Below are 20,741 nucleotides of genomic sequence, written 5' to 3'. Positions count from 1 at the left end.
CACTGATAGAATCCATCTACAACAAACCCACAGCTAGCATCATATTTGAGTGAAACTGACAGCTTTTCCACTTAGAACTGGAACCAGACAAGGATGTCCACTACTGAGGTGCTCTTTTTAAATGGACATTTCTGGAAACTGCAGAAAGCAAGTGGGATGTAGGGCATCATGCCTGATCAACTATATAAAATAAAAACTTTCCACCTGTGAGTGGATCGTACTGTATTTGCCTTCCTGTGTCTGGTTGATTTCACTTAGCAAAATGTCCTTCATGTTCCACCATGTTGCAAATAGCAGGCTTTCCTTTGTCATTATTGTCTGAATACTCCTCTGTATGTATACATCATATTTTGTTCATCGTTCATCTACTTCAGGTTTGTCCCCTTACCTTGGCTATTGAGAATAAGACTGAAATGAAAAGTTGAATACATTGAAGCAGAGAGCAGGTGGTGTTTGCCAGGGGCTGAGGGGTGGAGTTAGTGAGGAGATGTTGGTTAAAGGGCACCACCTTCCAGTTAATAGAAGGGAATGTCACTCTCTAATCAAGGTACAGCATGGTGACTACAGTTAATAATTCTGTCCTGTATACTTGAAATTTGCTCACATTAAATGTTAATTGTTCTCACAAAAGTTAACCACATAAAGTGATGGGTGTGTCAAACAACTGGATGGTGGGCAGTGTTTCAAAACATAGATACATCAAAATATTTCATTGTAAATTAATGCCTTGAATATGTACAATTTTTGTTTGTTAATGATAGATTGATAAATCTGAACAAAAGTATTTAGGCCTATATGACTGGTGTACACGTACATAGGATCACTTCATACTTTCACAAATTATCAGCTTTCTTTTTATTAACTACACAAAGAAACAACAAAAGTAAAATGTCAAGTCTTTAAGTCACCTCATTAGGCAAAATTACCAACTGCTCCTCTCCCCTTTACAACATAAACTATAGAATTAAAATCAATACAATTACCCCTTGCCTTGTTATAACTTATTACTAACTATTCTAGTGGTTCAGGTAGAGTTCAGGCAAAATAGCCATAAGCAAAGACCACCATGGCCAGGAGGAGGATGCCATTGATGCTCACCACAGTCCTCCAGAGAGGCCTCTCAGATGTGTCAGTCAGCTTCTTCCTAAGGGCCTCTTCCTCCTCCTTGGTCAGCTTGGGTCCCATTTCCTGCAAACCACAGAACAAGTCCCAAGTCTTCCTGAGACATCCACGAGATTGCTCAAGAAAACAAATAAAAATAAATAAATAACCACCAAATATGGGAACTGGAAATCCCTGTCAGTGTAGTGCAGATGACTGTAAGGAATGACTACAGCTGCTTATAATTAATGTTAGAGAAACTCCCGAGAAAATGCAGGTAGATTTGATTATGTGAAAATACAAAACTTTTCCATGGCATAAAGTTCAATAAACAAAGCAAAAACAAATGACCAAATGAAGAAAACATCTGTATATTATATCATAAAGGATTAACTATCTTAAATATATAACTACTTAAAATAAATATATATAGAGAGAGTTATATAGAAATATATAATATAATAGCTACCCAAAATATATATTATAAATATATACATACATATATCTTGAGAAAATCTAAAATCTCTTGAGAGAGATTTTCAACAGCTCCATGTAAACATGTTAAAGAGATTACCAAGTCAAAGAAAATAGACAAATGCTTTTTAAACTCACATATAAAAGTAAATCTTAAGCAAAACCTATACTGAGATATAATTGCTCACTTAGCAGTGGCATAAATGCCAAGGTGTCACAATGTGCCATGTGACAAAGACAGTCTCACACCTTGTTGCTAGGAAAGCTTAACTCACCTCCTATGGGGGGAATTTGGTTGTACCCAGCAAAATTCCATGAATATTAATCTTTTGACACAACAATCAAATAAGGAAAAATACAAAAAGACTTTTGTACAAGATCATTAGTTGCAGCACTGGAAAAATTAAAACATATTTCTAAATGTAAATGTTTATGAAAAATAATAATGAAAGGAAAACTATATTCAGAAATAAATGGTAATGAAAATTATAGAAATTAAAATCAATGAAAGACAGCAAAAGTATGAAAATGATAGAACTTAAATTAAAATTTCACAGAAATTAAAATCTGTGAGAGACAGCAGAAGTATGAAATTTATAGAAATTAAAATCTGTGGGAAACAGCAGAAGTGTTGTTTTTAGGGAAATTTATATGGCTTTAGTTACTGACATTAGAAAAGAAGAAAGCAAATGTCCAGATTCACTGGAAATCAATGTTGGGATATCTTTCAAAATATGCAATAATGTTAAAAATAAAGTTAGAAAAGAAAAACATAAGAAAACCAAATAATGTAGATAGATGGGGATACAAACGAAAACACAAAGTAGCAATGTAGAAAGGAAGGATAATAACAGAAATAACAAAGCCAAAGTTTATCTTTTGAGAAAAGTACACTAGATAAGTCTAAATCTAATTATAGAGGCAGCAGAGATGGATAAGTAGATATTATAAATAGCTTTATTCCAATATACTTAAAAACGTGTATTAATTGTCCAAAATCCCCCAAACATATAACTTTCCCAAACTGATTAATGAATAAGTATTCTAAATAGCCCTGCACTTGTATAAATTTGACTCTTGCTTGCTCTCTGTCTCCCCCCACTCGACAAGTAACACTATTGGCATTATTGACAAAATACCAAAATTCAATGAAGATATAATTTTGATTGTTTTGAAATATTTCCTTAAAGTGAATAAATGGGATAATTTCTGGTTTATTGAATTTGAACACTATGATTTTAATACCAAAAATCAAATGGAGACTAAGGAAAAAAAAAAAGAAAAGAAAGGAGAAGAGAACAGAAATGAAAAAAATAGAAAAGAAAAAAATAAGAGAAAAGAAAAGAAAATTATGGGCCACTCATACTCAGGAGAGCTGATATAAAAAAAAATTTAAAAAGTAGAAAGCATTAACTATTCCTTTAGTTGGAAGAACAAAATCCCAAACAGAACAGTTAGTGTCCAGTTTAAAACATCATAGCAAGGCTCAACTATAACTTGGACTTTACCTAAGAAATGAAAACAATGTAACCTAATAGTTTATACCCATATATTAATGTGAGGGAGAAAAAGACAACATAGCATGAAGTGCTAGAGACCTTGTTAATAGTTTTTTAAAAAGAGTCATGAGTCCTGAGCATGGACGTTGGAGACATTTTGTGAAGAAAGTGAGATATGAAGTTAGTTTGGGCCAGGCACTATAGCTTCTGACTGTAATCTCAGTACTTTGAAAGGCTGAGGTGGGAGAATTCCTGGAGCTCAGGAGTTCAAGACCAGCCTGAAGAAGAGCGAGACCCCATCTCCACTAAACACAGAAAAACTAGTGGGATGTAGTGGCTCATAGCTGTGGCCCCACCTACTCAGGAGGCTGAGGCAAGAGGACTGCTCTAGCTAGCCCAAGACTTTGAGGTTTCTGTGAGCTATGATGTCACAGTACTCTATCCTGGGCAATAGAGAGAGAGCTCTGTCTCAAAAACAAACAACAAAAAAGTTCCAAAGAATACGTATTTTTCCTCTTGAAAAAGATGTAGAAATATTTTAGTGTGCTTGTTGTATGTGGGGAAAATGACAAAAACTGTCTGTCTGGAACATAGGGTATAATGGGAGAAAAGTGAGAAACAACATAAGAGAGAAAGGTTACCTGCTTAATCACAGCCAATCAAGATTGTAACCTTAATGAATAATTAGGAGTAAGAGGGTTTGTAATTGATTGGCAACTTGGAATCTGGAATACGGTTTCACAGATGGGTGATGGATGCACAGACTGACAGGGAAGCAAATGAATAGATGAATTTCATATGTTGTCTTGGTTGTTGGAAAGGTAAGAGTTTAAAGTTTCAGTTTTTTTATAAATGTAATGATCAAAAGCTGAATGTAGCGGTAAAAGAAAGACAGCACAAACCATACACATACAGAATTCCTACATGAAAAATCAAGATATTACCTTCTCCAACACCATCCTCAGTTTCATCCTGCCTTTGCTCATCTGCATCTAAATCAATTCATTCCTCTGTACTGTTTCGAAGAACCCAGCACAGGCGAGACAGCTGAATAGAGGAGAATACAAACAAGTATATTAGTAAGAAATATTTGCAATATGCTGATGCTACCTTTTACTACTGCATAGTTTTAAAAAATAAAACTGCACAGAAGAGTATAGATCATAAAGATAATGTCTCCTACCACACTCATTCACAAAAGCATGCCACCCATTTCAAATGATCTCTGTTTTTAATTCTGGTAGTTATTCAAAACTTTAAATAATATGCTTAAAATTTATAGTTCCGGATTTATAATTTCAGAAGCATTAAGATTTAACTAACCTACCTTCACTACTAACCCTAGCTTCATTCATTTTTCTTATCATCCAAATTTTGCTACCTAAAACATTATTTCTTTTTTTTTTTTTTTTTGGGAGGCTGAAGCAAGAAGATCACCTGACCCCAAGAATTTGAAGTTGCTTTAAGCTGTGATGCCATACACTCTTATCAAGGGTGACAAAGTGAGACTCTATTAAAAAAAAAAATTATTTGGTCTACCTTTACCATAAACAAAAGTCTTGAAACTTTTTAGTTCCATAATTTATAATTTGTTATTAGTCTCAAGATGTAGACAAATAATAATCTGATAATAAGATATTATCTAGCCTATTAAAGCAAAATAAAGATATACTTTTTCAACTTAGAAAAAAACAGATGATTACTACTTTTTCTTCCATATATTGAACTTTTTTTTTTTTTTTTTTTTTTTTTAGACAGAGTCTCATTCTGTGTGCTGGGTAGAGTGCTGTGGTGTCACAGCTCACAACAACCTCAAAGTCAGTTTATGTAGTGGATGCTTTATCAACTTTTAGAATATCTTCTTAAGTTCTCTTTCAAGATCTATCATGTTTAGATTGTACTATTCTTGAGTTACAACTGCAATTATTACCTTACATTTCCCTTTTCCCAACCCACCTTAAAACATTTGTAAGCTATACCATTATCTTAAACCATTAAGCTTTATACTTGTGATTTTTTCTGTAAATATAATTTTAATACTATAGAATTTATGCTATCATATACTTTGTCATATTTTGGCCACAGATACAAGGCATGGTATTGGGCACAATTAATAACACCAGCACTGGGTCATTCTAAGAAAATTGTTCCAAAAATCAGTGGGCTTTTGAATCCACAATTCAAGTCAATGAAGGAGGAGGAGGGAAAGGTGGATAACTAGAGACATAGATCATCAGAACGTCCCAGAAAGGAAACTTTTTAGATTAAAAAAAAAAAAAAAAATATATATATATATATATATATATATATATAACTCTAAGGGAAAAGTGCCAGATCCTACTGAAGAATCTGTGGGAAGACATTGTGGAAACAAACAGGAAGGAGCAAGATTTTGGCAGAGATCAATCCCCCCAGACACTTGGAGTCCTTTGGAAAGTTTATGTCCTTATGGAAAGTTTCTCCTTCACTCACATCTCTGGCAGACTGATGGCTACAGACCTGCTGGAGAGCTTCTCCATCCCCAAAAGCCCAAAAGCTGCTGCCAGTGAATGAGGAGCTTCTTGAAAACAGAGCACTAGGTGGCCAGTGTCCCCGATCAACACAAACCTGAGTTGAGATGATGGATGCCATGGTGTGTCCCTACCTATTGTGTGTCTTTGTGCTCCCCAGGGAGCTACTGACATTCATGTCACTGATCCCACCAGAAACACTTCCCATTGCCCTTCCAGAATGTGGTGGCCACAGTGGACTTGTGGGTCTCAGGGTAACTGTGTAATCCAAGAGCTACGACATCCTAGGCAGGATGCCTTCTTGGGATAAAATCAAAGAGGATCAGTATGCCAGATCACTTCCATGCAGACTCTTGCCTCTGTGTCTCCTCCCCTTCCTACTGTTGCTGAGTGGCACATGTTCACCAAGGGACAATTGACCTGGTCTCTGGGGCAGCTGCTTCCCCTCTGGTTGGTATATTCCCTACAGTGAGACTCCCACAGAAAGTGGGGGCTCATACTTTTCCTATTATGGACCTGCCAGTGGACCAAGTGGTGCTTGGACTATGAGATCCCTGTCTGCCAGCCCTCCCTGGTGCTGCTTGCCTGGCTACTTCAGCAAAGCAAGGTACACACCCACATGGAGGGGCACTAAGCCTACTTGAGCACTCCATGCACAACTTGGAAACAGTGCATGTCTCTGTGGCATGGTCAGCAATTGAACTTGGAGGACCAAAGGTATCCCCCAGGCCAAATCCCATACGCCCAGGATTCAATCTAGATTCTTGAGGGAATAGAATGGAGATTTCTGAACTAATATTAGGAGGTAAGGGAGCTCAGGGCAGAATTGAAAGGAGACTGTAGTGTGGGTCCGAACCCCAGCACACTCACAGTGCATCCCTCTCCTCACATGAAAGCCAATCTCTCAGCCCTGGGCAAAATCCTGGGTAGAAAAATTCCAGCCTGTGACACCATTGCTGGTGAGCTCAGCTACTTTGCTCTGCTGCTTGTGGCCAGATATTGGAAGGAGACCTTGGGGCAGGGGAGAAAAGAGTACAGGCTGTGCATTTCTGCCAGACTGTGAATCCCAGAGGGGTTCTTCTCTGTGAGCAGACTTTTGGCTTGGTGGGTCCATTTCAGCCCCTCCATGGTGGCTTTCCCTAGTGGCCTCAGATTTGTCCTTTAATCCTCACCAGGACAGCTTTTATGCCCACCTTTGTGGAGACTGAAGCAAGACTCACCCCACACACTCCCAGCCAGTGAAGTAGTCCCCTAGGAGATCCAGGGCTCCACTGACTGCCTTGGGCATTGGAGTGCTTCTCTTGAAGTGCCAGAGCCCCTCCCAGGTCCCCCAAAATAAAACTGCAGCTGGCTATTTTCTGAAATCACCACCGAGTGGCAAGGAGGGCAACTTATACATCCCCAAACAGTATTTACTGAGTCAATTATACAGAGCTTGGCTGACTCTCACCCAAAAGCAGCTCATACTGTCATAGAGATTAAACCTACCATTCCAATATAATTCACATTGTTGAGAGACTGTAGGGCTGGGGAAAGATAAAGGATTTCAAAGACTCCAACTTTCCTTGTCAAAAGGAGATAGTATTGCTTATGTACATAGCACACTATTACTATAGTCTACATGTAACTGGAAATTCAGAAAACCACCACATGAAGGATATTTGTAACCAAGGTGTTCATTCAGAATCTAGACCACCTTCTAAGTACTCACAAGCAAAGCCAAAGGTTCTTTTCCAACATATGCTACAGACACACTCTTATGAGTAAGGGGTGGGGGGAGACAAAAATAGGCAGTTGCTACCAATTAAAAGGAATTCAGTGGGTGGCACCTGTGGATCTAAGGAGTAGGGTGCCAGCGTCATATACTGGAAGTGGTGGGTTCAAACCTGTTTCCGGCAAAAAAAAAAAAAAAGAAGGAATTTAGTGCAAGAATTCTGGGAGTATGGAGAATCAGCATGAAAGGGCACCCATAAAAGAGCACAACAGCTCTCTAGCAGTGAATTCCGACCAAAATAAAAATAGTAAAATGTCATATTAAAAAAAAAAATTCCAAACATGAGTTATAAGGATTCTCAATGACTTTCAAGAGAAAATGGAAAACAAATTCAAAGAAACCAGTGAAAACATTTTTTAAAAAAGCTTATTGAAGAAATAGATACATTAAAAGAAAGTAACTTCCAGAAATAAAAACTCATTTACATAAATATAAAACCCAATGCAAATGTTAAGAGTGGATTACACCAAGCAGATGAAAGAACTGCAGAGCTTGAAGACAAGTCTTTCTAACTAACTAAATCAGTCAAAATAACAAAGAATCAAGAGAAATGAAGAAGGTTTAAGAGAAATATGGGATTACACATATATAAAATGACCAAATGTAAGACCCACAGGCATCTATGAGAGTAAAGAAGACTAAACACAAGGCTTAGAAAACCTATTTAAGAGAATAATTACAAAAATTGCCTCATCTTGCAAGATATTTAGACATAAAGAAAAGATGAATGTCCAGTGAATACCTAGGAGACTCATTGCAAAAGGGAACCATCAAGGTATGTGATTCATCATAACACTGGCCAGAATTAACACAAAGGAGAGAATCTCATGAGTAGTGTTCCAAAACATCAATTAACAAATAACTTACAAAGGAAAACCCATTAGACTAATTGCAGGCTTCTCAAGAGAAGCTTTACAAACAATTAAGGAATGGATCTTGTTTTTAGTGTCCTTAAATAGGATAACTGCTAGCCAAGGATATTGTGTCATGTTAAACTAAGTTACATAAGTTAAGTGCATATAATGTTGTTCCCAGACACACAAAGACTAAGGGCATTTGTTACTATTAGAACCGCCCTACATGAAATGCTCAAAAGTTCATTAACATACAACAGCACGATAGCTGCCAAAAAGTGTAATAGCTCATGGCTCTTCCAAAACAATAGTGTCAAAGAGAATACAAAACAGTAAGATATCATCTAACATGTTGAATAGAACAATATCCAAAATATCAACACTAAAAGTCAGTTTTAATGGTCTGAAGGCAGCACTTAAAAGACTGGCTGAATGGATGAAATAACACAACCCAGGTATTTACCGCCTCCAAGAAATACATCTAAACTACAAGGATTCACAAGGACTCAAGGTAATGGGATGGAAGAAAAAATAGAATATAGGCTCTATTTCTATTTTTAAAATGATTAATATCTACAAGGGCCCTCCAGTGCCCCTTTCTACTGAGATACTTTTTGTAGAAAATTTCAGGAGTGTATGCTTTAAGACTTTTTTCTATGGTTGGACAAACATGTATCTATCTACAGGAAATTTAGTACAAATGCACAACTCTACAATATCATATTATTCTGCACTTATTTTTCTGCGTGCCTCTTAATATTTTATGCAGATGCATAATATTCAATACACTATTATTGTGTACTCAGGCTCTTCATGATGAAGTTTGGATTTCCCACTGTTTTCCATTTTTAAACTTTTACAGAGAAAATCACATATATACATATATGAGTGTGTATGATGTATATATACATATGTATTTATATATATATTTACATATATATAAGTACTTGTAAATAATTTGTATATAACAAGCTCCTAAAAGTAAGATTGTTGACTCTTAAGGTATAGAAATTTTGAAATGATAAATACTGTTCAATTGCCCTCCTGTAAATTATAAAGCTTAGTCACTCATCCACAGTTCTGGACTACGGGAATTTCTCCACATCTTCACAAACACTATATTTAATTCATATTAAAAGTATTGCCAATTTTAAAGTAAAAAATGCTTCTCATGGGTGGCGCCTGTGGCTCAAAGGAGTAGGGTGTCGGCCCCATATACCAAGGTGACAGGTTCAAACCCAGCCCTGGCCAAAAACTGCTTCTCATTACTCCGCTTTCTCTGTCCTTCCCCCTTACGCTGTGTGTTTTTCTTCCTTCTCTCTCTATACCCGTGTTCGTTCTGTATACGACATTCTCCTCACCCAAAACCGGCACAACCCAGTGACAGTTCTGCAGTGAAGTCTTTAGACAACAGTTGTCATTCTCTTCCCCACATCCTGTTTTAAAAATGGTGTACATTTATCTCCTGAAAGCACTGTGAAATTTGAGAAGTATGACACTCATTTCCTAACATCTTACTTCCTATCCCTGCTGGTTTGCACATATTAGGTGCAAATGGTTGTTTGTTTGAAGGACTGGATGATAATCTCTCAGGGCTGTTCTCACTGTAGTGTTACAATGAATACATTGCCTGGGAGTCATATACTAGCAACAACTTTAGAAGGCAACAAACCCTTATTTTTAAATGAGCATAAATCCATTACTTATCACTCACAGGTACGTCAGGAATGGGTTTTGTTAACAGAGAAATTCCCAGAGCATCCACAGTCATCCCAGAGAAGAGAATGAAGAGAAAGTACAGATAGTGCACTCCACAGATAATGTTGTGACAGTCACTGGCAGCCAGGCAGCTCCCTGTTCTATAGGAAAACTCTGCGATCATATGACTAAGGCCCATCACAAGTCCAGTGATTAGGCCCCAGAATGCTCCCTGCAAAAGAAGCAAGAACAAAATAGGAGTGTTTAGAAAAGATCAGAAACTCATTCAAGGAAGTCATAATTATCACCTTGCTGCTTCCTCAGTGAAGGAGCAACAAATGGCTGACATTGAACACAAAGTTACCAAAACAGAGAAAATTGCAAACATATATGTTTATTACTGGGGCAACACTACTGCAATGTTGATTCTCTAACTCCAGGAAACTACTGTCTACACTGACTCAAGACGAAATTTTCCTGACACACACATACACACACACACACATATTAATATATATGTGTACATATATGCAGGCCTATACATACACATACATATATGGAATTATGACTTATTTTACAAATTAAATTATGAATTATGTTACACAATTTGTAGAACTGATATTAGGTAGTTTTGAGAGTTCTATTAAGCTCTGTACAATGCAAAGCATTCATTTTCCCTGAGGCGTTGATACAGGTGGAAAGATACGCCCCTCTTCCTTTGTTCAAGACGCCATGCTTTAGGAAAATGGTATTGTCTGGGTATTAATATAATGATATGAGCTTTGGAGTAAGGAACACCCGAGTCTGAATCCCATGACTTTACTTACTAATATTAAGTAATATGTGAAAAGAATTTTGATAGTAACATCTCTGCATCTGATCCTCATGTGCAAAATCTTAATAATAAAGCTAATAACCAAGGAACAAGTAAGGGATTGAATGTACATGGTCCACTATAGTTGATCATACATGTAGTGCTCAAGTTTCATGATGGAAATTAACATATTTTTAACCCTTACTAAGGGTTTTCCTCTAAGCATTTCATGTACTATCTCATTTAATCCTCACAGGAGCCCACAATACCGTAAATAGACACTATCTTTATCTTCATTTTACAAAGCCAAGTAATTTTCTTCAGATCACGATACTATTAGGTAGTACAGCCATGATTGGACTGTGACAGTCTGCTTCCTAAACCTGTGTTCCTCAGCACTGGGAAATTCACATACACAATATTTTTTAAGAAATATAAACACTGTACCATGAATGTATTTTTATCCTTTAGTGAGGTTCAAAAATTGTGGCTGACTTCAACAGAAATTGAGATGGGCTACAATTTGTATAAATAGGGTATCAAGAATGCAGTGGAAGAAACAATTTTTCCCCACTCTATAGGGGAGAATGCTTTTTCAGTTTCCACTGACCTGTTCGTTGATTCTTTTACAGAAAATGGCGAGCAGGGAGACGGCTGCAACTGGAGATCCAAGATCACTACCCATCGCTGGTATGTAACAGATCCATTGTCCATTTGGAGATGCCTGTACTAGTGGGACCTACAGGATACTGATGACAATTGTTGCAAGAATAAATATCCTGACAAGAAAATAAAATCTTGTAGATATTAAACATAAGTTATTATAGGCACGTTTGTTGTACTTTAGTTTTTGAACTCATTCCTGTTGCCATTTGTTGATTTTTCCAAACAAAATCAAGCTCCTTGACTATATAAGTTCTTAAGAAAAGAAAGGACTGAATGTTACAGTACAGGAAACAACTGTGCCCGTGATGCTGTTAGGGGCAGGGCTGCTTTCACTGACAACAGATGGAAGCAGGAAGCTGGGGACATGTGATTTGGCCTCGGGTGGCTGCCATGGATGAAGGAGTCCGACCTCAGAGCTCTTACAAGTGTGCAGCAGCCCCACTTCTGGAGGAAACAGAGTTGCTGTCAGTTGCTCCTACCTCGGCCACAGTGTTGGCAACCAGCAGTAGCAACAACTCAAGGGGGAGGAGCACAAAATGTGCAATAGCTCTTCTGCTGGTGCAGAATGGTTTACCTTTGGCTCTGATGGCACCAACAAGAGCAGCAGGAAATAGGGGTGGGGCATGTAGAGGGGGCTCCAGTGATGTGGAGATGGAGGGGCTGTTTGGCTCCAGGGATAGGCTCAGTTCGGTGGGGGCTGGGCTCTCACATTGGCACTGTGCTGTAGCTCCCTAGGACTGGGGGGTGGATGTGGGACCCATTGTGTGTTTCCCCTGTGAAGGTGAAGCAATGCATTCACATGGTCTCCAGGCACCTCCCTATTTGAGGTTCATTGCCCAGAAAGGTCAAGCAAGAGTCTCTCCTGTGGCTTGAATTGTAAGATTGCATGGCAGGAATATAGGCTGTGGGTGGTTGGCTTCACTTCACGTCTCATCAGGAAGCCTCTCTTGGTTCGTGGCAAGTCCTTGTCATGCAGGCTGCCTTCCTTTTCTCTCCTTCCTTGCTTTAGAAGTTTCCTGTCACCTATTCAAATTGTGATCATCTATTTCATATTTTACTTCTTTATTGTGGAGAAGGTAAGTATCAGAAGGCTCTAGTCAACCATTTTATTTTTTTAATTAAGTCATAAACACAAAGATCATGTGTTCATTAACGCATATATGGGGTACAATGTGCTGATTTCATACACAATTTGGAGTGCTTACATCACACTAGTTAATATATCCCTCACCTCATTTACTTAATTATTGTGTTAAGACATTTATACTCTGGGGCAGTGCCTGTGGCTCAAGGAGTAGGGTGCCGGCCCCATATGCTGAGGGTGGTGGGTCTGAGCCCAGCCCCAGGCAAAAACCGCAACAACAACAACAACAAGAAAATACATTTATACTCTATACTTAATAGATCCTACGTGCAAACATTTTAAAGCCCCTCCAACATTGAGAATCATCATCACCATCAATTGTACTATTTTTTGAAAGAGTCACAATTTCTTTTAAGATCTCTTCTTGTAGTCCTTTCTAAAAAGAATGGCTAAATTTTGAAAGGCTAAGTTTGTAGCCTTTGTAATACATGCACATTTGTAACAATCTCCTCAGTAGAAATGTGTGCCAATGTTCACCAAGAGACATTAACAAAAGTGATCAAGTCAGATGTCCATGAGTAGAGCAGATAAATTCTGATGTCCATGAGTAGAGCAGATATATTACTGTGATGAAATACCACATTGAAAGAAAGTGAACAGATTTCAGCTACTCACAGCAACATGATGGGATATCCCAAAATAACACAGAGGAAAGAAGCTTTGCAACAAGGATTAAATTTTGAGTTCGTCTATTTTCATTACCTGAAACTGGGAAAAGACACATTATACAATTCAGCGTCTCAGTGGTTAGCTTTGGGAAGTTGGAGCCCAGAGGGGGCTTCTAGATGCTGGTAATCTCCATTTCTTAACTTGGTTGGTGGTTAAATGGGTGCTCGTTTTATAATAAACTACGGAGCTATACAGCTATGTTTTATGATTTCTGTATATTACACTTTGTATATTACTTTTGTATATTACACTTATGTATATATACACTTCTGTATATTACACTATATTTCTGAACATTACACTTTGATCTTTAAAATGTTAGAAAATTCTATGACAATATAGGGTCCACTCAGAAAGTATAAAGGGAAGAAAGAAGACAATCCTTTCTTTCTGCTTATTTCCTTCAAGCTCTCTGTCTTCAAAGACCACTGGGTATTCAGGAACCACTGCATGGAGGGAACTCTCCCAGCAGTGTCTTGGAATTAGCCCCCTCCATGAGTCTGTCCCTTTCTAAAATGGTCCACTGCTTAATGAATGCAATTGTGTCGGTGTTTGAATATCCTAATCCTAGTCCACGTAGACATATGCACTTCTCCAGAAGATTCTAGGGAGAAACCAGGGTTCCCTCACCTTCCAGCTATCAGGAGCTCTCTCTCTGATGCCTGCTTCCGCACTTTGGTGTAGATGTCCGTGGTGAAGAGGATGCTGGCACTGTTGAAGATGGAGGTCAGAGAGCTCATGAGAGAGGCCAGCATGACAGACAGCATCAGGCCACGCAGTCCTGGAGGCAGGAGGGGCTTTGTTAGTCACTGGACACCATGCTCCATGAGAGCCTTGCTCAACAGGAGAGCCATTTAAACATGTCATCTGGACCATTAATTAATGTCCTTATCCATCTACATCAGTATGTGGAGGTTTCTGCATATTTCTTAATGATCCAAGAATAATCCAGTATAGAATTTTAGTCTTAAGTATAAACTTAGAGATCATCCCCTGCAACAAGTTTTAGAAGAATGGAAACCATGTTTTAGCATATTTATTTGGGGAAGGAACTCTTGGGTTCCTAAAGCCTTAGATAACTGGAAAGGAAGAAGGCGAGTAAGTTTTTCTGCTAAAGAAGTCTCTGCAGGAGCAAAGACAAGAGTTTTGAACCAGTTTCCTCTGCCAAGTAGGCTCTAAACCTCCCTGACAGACAGTGGATGGAGGTATTCATGCCAGTGACTCCCGCCTCCTTCCTATTGATGAAGCTCATGTATATCATTGTGAAGGAAAGGTCACAGATATTAGCCAACCTCTGATGAGATTTTCTGGTCAGTCCTGAGCTCTGTACCTGACGCTGCTTCTGTTCACTCCAGTAGGAAATCCTTCTGGAATCCTAACAATGTACTTAAATTATATGTGTTGTTTATTTGCTATTTCAAAATGCTAAAATGTGAACTCTTAAGGACAGGGGCTTTGTACCTATTTTACTGATATTTTCTAAGTGCAAGAGCAATACCTGGCACATGATAGGCACTCAATAAATGGCTGTATATTAAATAGATTGAAATATAATATTTGAATACCACTAGTCCAAAAAAGGCAGAATAAATAGTTATCCTCTAGCCCCTGCATTTATAATTTTATGGCCATTAAACTCTTTTATTGACAAGCAGATCATTTAACTCTTTTTAATTGCCTTGGAAGATAATCTTGAATCTGTAGAAGTAAGGAAGGTGTCTTCTGACAGGAAATGTATCTGGTTTGTCTATAAAATCTCCAGGCTTTGCAAAGGGCTTGTAGCCTATGTAAGGTGCTCACAAAATGTCTGATGCACAGATATGAATTAATGGATGTCAGAATTACCAAGAACTATACGACAGCCCTTCCTGAAGTCCCACCCATGAAGACCTCCAAGGCCATCTCAGCAGGGACATTTCCTACCTGCAGGTAGCAGTTCCAGCACCACGATTGCGCAGGCATAGTTGGCACAGCCGACTTCAGTGCCACAGTGTTTCACACATTCAAAGGCACCACACAGGACATCTTATCTGAGGAAGGTTTCAGGGGTGAGTTCAGTGAAGTCCAGACAGCCACAAATCACAACAGCTGAACAAATTGGTAACTTCAGTAGATCATGGGGAAGAAAAGACATTTGCCTTAAAATTGGAGATTGAAGTTTGAAGTCCATACCATAGGTCTGTTGCTGCTTTGCCTAGAACAAGAGCTCGTAGCATCTCATCTCTGCAGCTCTCCTTGAGCTGACCCATGGGGTGGGGCTTTCTCTTGGGATGTGGCCCAGCCACAGCATGAGAGCAAAGAGAGGAAGCTGATCCCACCCTCCAGAAAAACAGCAAGGGAAGAAATTCCTTCAGGAACAACACATTGCAGGGATACACAGGAAGTTAAGTCCTTTGTCTGGTCTTATTTAGCCCGGCGTGTTTTGCCTACATCTCAGAGGAGGTGTCACTTGTAATGGCCAATCAGGCTGAGTACCTGGTGCGTGATGATGCCTCATGCCACCGGCAATTGCATAAGACAATGGGTTTTGTTTGTTTGTGTGCTTGTTTTTTTTTTTTTTGTTTGTTTGTTTTGTTTAAAAATTATCATTAAACGTATCATAACAAAATATAGAGAAAGTTGATAAAGTATGATCCAGGATAATAACAGTTTATGATATGAGCTTCTTTTCTATATCCCTTTCTAATCTTTTTTCCCAGAGAATAATTTTTTGTGCATAACTATGGTAATGGTTGAGATACTATTTTGTAACCTTCTTTTTACATGTAACATAATAACCTCAGCAATTTCCCAAGTTTTGAGATATTCTTCAGTCTCTTCTGTGCAACTTTACAGAAAAGAAATATACAATGATTTCTTTAGCAGTTCCCTACTTAGATGGCTACACATTCCTTCCTGTTATAAACCATACCATGAGGCTGCAATGAGAAGGGATTCTGGTCCCTTGATGTGTTTGTCTCAGTTAGAGTTCAGTGAAATAAACTAATGTGCCCCCTGAGAAAACATGAAATCCATTGAGTCTTACCCAATGGATTTCTGTAGGAAATTGGTTACATTCTCCCCACTTTTCATAATAACAAAAGAAAGTGTATATTTTAGGAAGACTTTCAGCACTAGAAGTTACCCTCAGATGACTCAGAAATTCACATACCGCAAACAGCCCGATTCCAAAGCGATGAAATTGGACTCAGTTCTCCAGCTGCCTCAGAGGGACTAAGATATGACAGCACATCTCCAAGCCCTTCTCAGTCCAAGACGTCATCAGACCCAACCACTACCACTCACCCAACTCAAATTAGCTGAAATCTACTCCAGCTTCCAGCGGGCTATGTCTCACACTCTGTGCTTCCTCAGTCCGCGCCACTCACAAACAGTATTCACGGAATCAAATACCCACAAGAAGACAGGCTTGTGGGATAAGGGAGCAAAGTGGCAACTGTGCCAAATTTCCCTGCCTCCCACCTGCCATGCAAGTTATTTCTTTCACTTAGAATTCTGCCTTTCCTTCCATCCAGAATGGATTTTCTAGTTTGTAACGATTTTACTGCATCTTAAAAACTTGTCTCAGAATCCAAGCATAGAACAGAGACAGGCCATATGGATTCAGGGCTCACCTGTGTACAGAATGTGGCTGATCATCCCCGACATCACCATGAGAAACGTGGGCAGCAGCTTCAGGTACCCACACATGATGCAGGCGGCCTTCACATGGGACATGTCCTTGCCACACAGACCAGGCTGCACGATAACCTGCCAGGAAAACACTCGTGAAAGAACCAGAGAATGATTTCAAAAAGTATCTCTTTTCAGAGTTTAACATGACAATGAGAAATGATGTCATGGCTAGTAGAAAATAAAAGGCAATAGAATCTGGTTTCTCATCTCTAAAATAGGATTCCCTACTACAAGGACTTCTGAATATCTGGTATAATGTATGTAGGACCTTGGTATATAGATGTCAGTACATATTAGCTACTATTAAAATATGCTCACGGCTCCCAGGCAGCAATGCAATAATGGTAATGTGCCCTGCCAGGTACAAAGTTGTCACCTTCTGATTCCACCACAAATTATGTGTTTAAATTATGTCTGTAATACACAGAGGCATCGTCAATGCCTTTCCCTTGTTACGGGTCAGTTGTCTCCATGGGACATTAAGCCACTTGTCATGGAAACACCATGGTCAGGTAGCCGTTAAAACAGAACAGTGAGACATTCATTCCTAGATTTCTTCAGAATATTCTGAGAACCTCATTGAGTTATGATATGACAGTCATGGGGAAAGGAATGCATATTATTTCATAACCCTACTTAAATTATACAATCTCGTAACTAAGAATTTTGCAGCAATGTAGGAATTCTACCCATAATGACATAACTTCTTGATATTTTTTCTTCTCAAGGACTACCAGAATAATAGAGATGCTTTTTCTGCTTGATTGTCCTTGGAGGACAGCAGTGGTTATCAATTCAGTGCTGAGGAAGCAGACGTATTTTTAGGCTGAGGACTGGAAGCAGGTACGTGGAGATATAACACAAACCGCAGGGGAGCCAGGGAGCCCTGCTGGTAGGCAAGCTGGGCTGGGCATCAGAACTAAAGTGAACACGGGGCCACTTACAGGATGCAAGTCAGGTGGTCTGGGATGAAATATAGATAGTAGAAATGGTTCCACAGGTTAATGGTTAAATGATGCATTTTTCTTTTGTTTGAGACAGAGTCTCACTATATCACTCTCAGTAGAGTGCCATGGTGTCACAACTCAGAGCAACCTCAAACTCTTGGGCTTAAGTGATTCTCTTGCCTCAGCCTCCCAAGTAGCTGGGACTACAGGTGCCCACCACAATCCCTGGTTATTTTTTGTTGCAGTTGTCATGGTTGTTTTAGCTGGCCTGGGATGAGTTCAAACCAGCCAGCCTTGGTGTATATGGCTGGCACTGCAACCACTGTGCTACAGGCACTGAGCCTGCATTTTTTTTTTTTTTTGAAAAGCAGTTGATTATATAGAGAAAATAAAGCTCTGACTATGGTTCAAAACTGGCTAACAATTGTGAAATTATAAGCTTCAAGTTCACAGATACTCTTCAGAGAGAAAATAATTTAAAATAAAATAAAATAAATCCAGATTATCAAAATGAACATTCAGTAAACCAAAAATAAGATCTCTAAAGTTATAAAAACAAAAGCAGAAAAACAAGGATAAAGTTAAAGAAGGGTTCTAGAAAGCAGAGTAAAATAACCAAAAGATAAAAATGGGGAGAAATGGTATAGACACCAGAGGACAGCTGAGTCCACCACTAAATAGAAGGTCCCAAGAAGGAAACAAAATGGAAAAAAATCAAGGAAAAAAATTCCCCCAAATTTTCTAAGACATCAATTATCAGGTTGAACAGGCTCACAGGTGCTCATCACAAGGGACAAAAATAGATCCACACAATAGTGGTGAATTTTCAGAATTCTCATGACAAAGGAAAAACTTCCAGAGAGAAAACAGCAGTCATATCTAAAGGATCAAGAATACATTCTGGATTCTAATCTGTTAACAGATGAATTCAGAATACAATGAATGTATAACTTTGGGAAAAGTCTTCCTAACCTAGAAATGTGTAAATGACTAAATTATCTATCAAGGAAAGGTTAGAATGAAGACATTCTCAAATATGCAAATCCACAATAAATTGACCTCCCATGATAACACCAATCTCAGAAAAATACTAGATGTATTAATTGCTCCCAAAGAGGGAATAAACCAAGAAAAAAAATCACATGGGATGCTAAAAAAAGAAGATTTAACTCAAGAGTGAGGCAAAAGGCTTCCCAAAGATAGTAGTGAAGGGGTCGTGGGCAGAGCAGGGCACAAAACAGAGAGGAAAGAGGCTCCCAGAGAAAATGAGCAAAAGAGTTTGTGGAGTACTTGGTGTGCTTACAAGTATTAAGGGAAATACTTTTAGGGTGTGGTGTTTAATGATTAAAAATTAGTAAGAAATTTTAAAACAAAAAATTAGGGAGAATACATACCATGGAAAATATTCTAAAAAGCTAAAAGAAAACAGACAGACACACAAAAAAACAGATCATGTCCTGTGGCTCTGTTGTGAATTTCATTGAAGAAGTCACAAAATTCTGATGAAGATATATCAAGAGGGTGGGGGGCAGAAGATGTGCTCGTGTGGAACTGAGAATGGAAGGTTGTAAGAGACCTGAGCCCTCACGGCTCACCGAGGGAAGCCAGCAGAGAAATCCTAAAACTGGAAACCAAAGGGCAGCAACACGGGCACTTATTGGACTCACTTGAGGATCAAGTTAAGGAGCAAATCCTGATTCAATGGTTCTGGACAGAGTCATAGTTTCTGAAAGTGTTTATTCCTAATGATCTTCAAGGTGACGTCCTTGCTGATGGTCACAGACCACACACTGAGCACAGGGATTTAGAAAATATGAATAAATGTCAATAACCTAATTGAAAGAGTTGAAAGTGTCTGCATCCGAGAGACAAGAAATAGGGTAGAGAGTGAGGTACCAGGCAGCTATTTTTCATTAAATAAAAAAAAAGCCATGTAGAAATGTTTGAGTGTTTAACTGATGTGTGTGTACACAATAGAAACTAATTCTTTTTTTCTACAGGAAAGAACAGCATAAGCAAATGAATTCCCACACATGTGTGCACACACACACTTCATCTGATCCGTGCACCAGTACCACAGAGCTGTAATGGGTGCTCTGAATGTCATTCCCAGACATGGAACATCCGCCATGGCAGGATCTCGGAATAAGTGGAAGGAGTCCGCCCGAGGAGTGTAGCAGCTGGCATTGATTGTCAGGTTGTCCCCCTTCACTATGGATGGGATGGCATTCATGTACTTCTCCGTAAAACTCTTGTAGCCTCCAACTTCGACAAATGCTGAAAAGGCATCAGATGAAATGAAATGTCTTACTGAAATCCAACATACCTGATGTTTGGGTCCCTGCTTTGTGATGGAGTTGCACGACCGCTTCCCACCAGCCTGCTCGAATCTGCACTGACCTTCTCCCAGGATTCTTGTCTTTCTAGCACCTCCCCTGGCAGTGAGCATGGCACCAGATTGACTGTCACAAAGTTCATAACTTAACTCTAACTTCTCTCCCTAGAGTGCACTTTAGAATTTTGAGTTAATATCTCACATTCAGGTAAAAATGAGACCATAACCAGCAGGCTGATGTTGATTCACATTGGCAATGAATTCCTGGATATGACACCAAAAGCCCACCAAATAAAATCAAAATTAGGGGCAACATCCAAATTTAAAATGTCTGTGCATCACGGGACTGGTCAACAAAATGAAAAGACAATTTACAGAATGAGATAAAATATTTTAAAATCATATACAGGTGGACATTACAGTCCTATGCAATTTAAGATAGTTTAATGTAGTAAATTCCACACAAAATTTACGTCCACTCTGTATAAACAACATCAACAACAAAAACACAAATAACCTTATTATGAAATGGAAAAATCACCCGAAAGGACATTTTTCCAAAGATGGTCTACAAATGCGAA

The 20,741-nt window shown here is 38.7% G+C and overlaps 1 pseudogene; it reads right to left on the bottom strand.

The window, feature by feature from the left end:
* Positions 1–1,035: 1,035 nt before the first annotated feature.
* On the bottom strand, positions 1,036–20,476 carry LOC128573438 (solute carrier family 5 member 4-like; annotated as a pseudogene).
* Between the last annotated feature and the right edge of the window lie 265 nt (positions 20,477–20,741).

This window comes from Nycticebus coucang, chromosome 21 (assembly GCF_027406575.1).
Source record: "Nycticebus coucang isolate mNycCou1 chromosome 21, mNycCou1.pri, whole genome shotgun sequence".
Lineage (NCBI taxonomy): Eukaryota > Metazoa > Chordata > Mammalia > Primates > Lorisidae > Nycticebus > Nycticebus coucang.
The sequence above is the reverse complement of the archived record's forward strand: the minus strand, read 5'-3'. Positions and strand labels throughout refer to the sequence as shown.